This window comes from Schistocerca gregaria, chromosome 6, assembly GCF_023897955.1.
Source record: "Schistocerca gregaria isolate iqSchGreg1 chromosome 6, iqSchGreg1.2, whole genome shotgun sequence".
Lineage (NCBI taxonomy): Eukaryota > Metazoa > Arthropoda > Insecta > Orthoptera > Acrididae > Schistocerca > Schistocerca gregaria.
In genome coordinates this window covers 376393233-376397538 of record NC_064925.1, presented here as the reverse complement: position 1 = coordinate 376397538, position 4306 = coordinate 376393233, and the positions used below count along the sequence as shown (strand labels likewise).

The following is a 4306-nucleotide window of genomic DNA, read 5'->3' as shown; positions in this document are numbered from 1 at the left end:
TCAATAAGTAAGGTAACACATTTTTTCCTTGGTCAGTTTTGGTTGGAAAATGTGGAGTTTGTGGTGGGACATAGTGGAATATATCCGCTACAGCTGCTACAGTTTCATGAAGTTTTGTAATGTGGTGTCGGCGGTATAAGTAGCCTTCAAATTGGCTTCAGCAAAGGTAGTGCGTTCAAAGCAGTGAGCTATCACTGAGATTCTTTTGGCGGAAAACCGAAGCATTGCAGATACTCAGAGGCGCTTGCAGAATGTCTACGGAAACATGGAAGTGAGTCTTTGAGCGAGCGTCTAGTTATCATTCCAACAAGATCGAGCAGAAGTGTCTCGTATGTCGCGTGCGGGCCGGCCGCACACACCTTCAGGAAATTGAAGAAACGACTTCAGCGTGTTAGTCGCCACAAAAATGGAAGCAAACGTCTGCTTCTCCACGACAACGTAACGCCTCACACATGTCTGCGCAGGCGAGACCGGCTCACAAAACTTCATTGGACTGTTCTTTCTTATCTAACCTACGGCTCGAATGTCTCACCTTCCAACAGTCTTACCGAGTCCCGCAGGAGTTCGGGCAATGCGTGTGCATCCAGCACAGAAGGAGGAGGTCAATGGCCGACTAGCCTTATCTATAGATTGTCTTCCGCGAGTAATGAGTGTAATGGGCAGGGGCACTACGAATGTAGTGTGTGACATTAAAGTGGAAATGTGGGACTCACGGGTAGAGTGCAAGGGATAAATCCCTGCAGTCGCACTATCCTCTGTGCCCTCGGAGGCTTAGATGGATAGAGCGTCTGCCATGTAAGCAGGAGGTCCCGGGTTCGAGTCCCGGTCGGGGCACACATTTTAAACTGTCCCCGTTGATGTATATCAACGCCTGTCGACAGTTTTGGGTCTTGATTTGATTATCACATTAGTGGAGTCCATGCCACGTCGTGTTGCGGCACTTCTGCCTGCTCGCGGGGGCCCTACATGATATTGGACAGCTGTAGGAGTTTCTTTTGCTCTTTCGTGTATTTGGAAGGTAAGGTCGAATCTGGAGCGAAATGTAAACGGTAGTGAAAATCCGATGAAGCTTTGGACAGATGCGTTGGGCAATGTCTGTAGTATGCCCGTCGACTGCGTCACTTCACTCTTTTTAATTCTGAGCGGCCAGTGAACACATAAATATGCCTATAAAACAGTGTCCCCCGCCAATTATTAAGACCTGGTGAGACATTTCGCCTGATTTCATGCAGCCACGTAACATAAAAGTTATTCATTTCCTTCATAATGTCAACTCTCGGCCGCAGTCCGCAAGTTCAATAAAGATGCTTCTGCTGCATTTTTTAAGTACATGAAAGTGGCATGGAAGTGTTTGACCACCCACAATACAGCCAATAATGGTCTCCCCCTGAGTTTCATCTCTGCTCACAGGAACCGCCAGCTATGAAGACCAGCGTACAGAATTGGCGGAAGGGACAGACGGCTGCCATCTATGACTGGAGTATTGGGAGTTGGGTACAATGCTACGACAAATGTCTAAGTCGGAGCGAAGACCATGTAGAGAAGTAGCTGGATGGGGTAGCTAACTGCTGCAGGAAACAGTGGCGTTTTGTAACATGTGTTTTGGGATGCTTTTCTCAACTTATCACCAATACCATGGATTTACAGATCTGTGTCTTGTGTGTTCCATATATGCATATGCTAGTATCGCGTTTTGTGTAGTGCCCTGTTGTGTGGCACTACATTCTGCAGTTATCCTTAATTTATGAGCATGAGTCTATTTTAACACTACTAAATTTAGGAACGATGAGTATCAGCTTAGTGGAGTACTTCGAAAGCCACGTGGCTTTCTCACTATGCCAAGTGTTTATATAGGGTGATTCAAAAAGAATACCACAACTTTAAAAATGTGTATTTAATGAAAGAAACATAATATAACCTTCTGTTATACATCATTACAAAGAGTATTTAAAAAGGTTTTTTTTTCACTCAAAAACAAGTTCAGAGATGTTCAATATGGCCATCTCCAGACACTCGAGCAATATCAACCCGATACTCCAACTCGTTCCACACTCTCTGTAGCATATCAGGCAAAACAGTTTGGATAGCTGCTGTTATTTTTCGTTTCAAATCATCAATGGTGGCTGGGAGAGGTGGCCGAAACACCATATCCTTAACATACCCCCATAAGAAAAAATCGCAGTGGGTAAGATCAGGGCTTCTTGGAGGCCAGTGATGAAGTGCTCTATCACGGGCTGCCTGGCGGCCGATCCATCCCCTCGGGTAGTTGACGTTCAGGTAGTTACGGACAGATAAGTGCCAATGTGGTGGCGCTCCATCCTGCTGAAATATGAATTTTGTGCTTCTTGTTCGAGCTGAGGGAACAGCCAATTCTCTAACATCTCCAGATACTGTAGTCCAGTTACAGTAGCACCTTCGAAGAAAAAGGGACCAAAAACTTTATTGGCTGAAATGGCACAGAAAACGTTCACCATAGGCGAGTCACGTTCATAGTGAGTTGTTTCCCGCTTATTCTCAGTGCCCCTTATACAGACCTTGTGACGGTTGACTTTCCCATTAGTGTGGAAAGCTGCTTCATCACTAAACACAATCTTTGAAACGAAAGATTCATCTGTTTCCATTTTAGCAAGGATAAAATCACAGAAATCGATTCTTTTAATCTTATCAGCTGCAGACAGCGCTTGAACCAATTTCAGACGATAAGGTTTCATAACTAACCTTTTTCGTAGGACTCTCCATACAGTTGATTGCGGAATTTGCAGCTCTCTGCTAGCTCTGCGAGTCGATTTTCCTGCGCTGCGAAGAAATGCTTGGAGGATGCGTGCTACATTTTCATCACTCGTTCTCGGCCGTCCAGAACTTTTCCCTTTGCACAAACTCCCATTCTCTGTAAACAGTTTATACCAACGTTTAATACACCACCTATCAGGAGGTTTAACACCATACTTCGTTCGAAATGCATGCTGAACAACTGTCGTCGATTCACTTCTGCCGTACTCAATAACACAAAAAGCTTTCTGTTGAGCGGTCGCCATCTTAGCAACAACTGACGCTGACGCCTAGTCAACAGCGCCTCAAGCGAACAAATGTACAACTAAATAAAACTTTATAGCTCCCTTAATTCGCCGACAGATAGTGCTTAGCTCTGCCTTTTGTCGTTGCAGAGTTTTAAATTCCTAAGGTTGTGGTATTCTTTTTGAATCACCCTGTATATCGTGGGGTACATACTTCTACATCTGCGTCTACATTGACATTCCTCAGGTCACTTGAAGCTGTATGGCCGTGGGTACCTTTTATACCACTGTCACTCCCCCTCCCCTTTACTTTTTCTGCTCTGGCGACGAACAATTGTTCATAGGCATTCGTGTTGATAACTAATTCTCTCATTTTGCGTTCAAGATATTTTCGCGGGATATACGTAAGAGAACGCAGTACATTGACTGAATCTTCTAGAAACATACGCTCTATGAATTTTGACATCAAATCACACCGTGATGGAGAACGTCTCTCTTGCATCGTCAGCCACTGGTGTTGGTTGAGCACCTACGACGAAACGCGTGCTGTTGTATTTTTAATCTTCTCTACTCACTCTATAAGTCCTGTCTGGGACGGATTCTAGAATGACGGGCAATATTCAGGCATTGGCGCACGAGTGTTTTGTAAGTTACCTCCTTCGTGATTGGTTTCCTCCGACGAATCACAGTCGGGCATCTGCCTTACCTGTGATTATGTTTTTGTGGTTGTTGCCACTTTAAATCACTCCTTACGCATACTGCCAGGCCTTTGATGGATGTGGCTGATCTCATCGATTGTTCTCCAATCTCACAGCGACTTAAAAGGGCTGAGGGGAGATGAGCAGTAGACCAAGCGTGATGTTGCGATGAAGGAACCTACGCTATCAGTTCCCATGATAACATTTACATACAAAAGATCGACTGTCGACCTGTTTGTCATGCACTATGTTTCGAGTCTTCCTGCTGCGAGAGGGGGTTACAGTACAGTACTTTCATTAACTCTTGATCAAGCCCAATGTTTCACGAACAGCAACGTCGTATGAGTGTGAAGTAGAGCGAGAGCAGTACACCCAGAGCGAATAGTTTAAACTCAAAGGGTCATTTGTTACTGCTGCTCAACACACCTTGACGAATTTCACAAATTAGATGAATGCAATAAACGCATGGAAGGTTTTCAAGCAATAATGGATGCTTCCAAGCACAAGTGTACTGGTGGATTTTACAGGCACAACTACCGAGAGCCCAACATCCAATACAAATGTTGTAAAATATGACGAAGTGGACGCAGGCAG

General features: G+C 44.8%; 1 non-coding gene across 1 annotated transcript; it reads left to right on the top strand.

Moving 5' to 3' along the window:
- Positions 1–759: 759 nt before the first annotated feature.
- On the top strand, positions 760–834 carry Trnat-ugu (transfer RNA threonine (anticodon UGU)). Its single transcript has one exon. It is a non-coding gene; the product is annotated as a tRNA-Thr (tRNA).
- Positions 835–4306: the final 3472 nt, after the last annotated feature.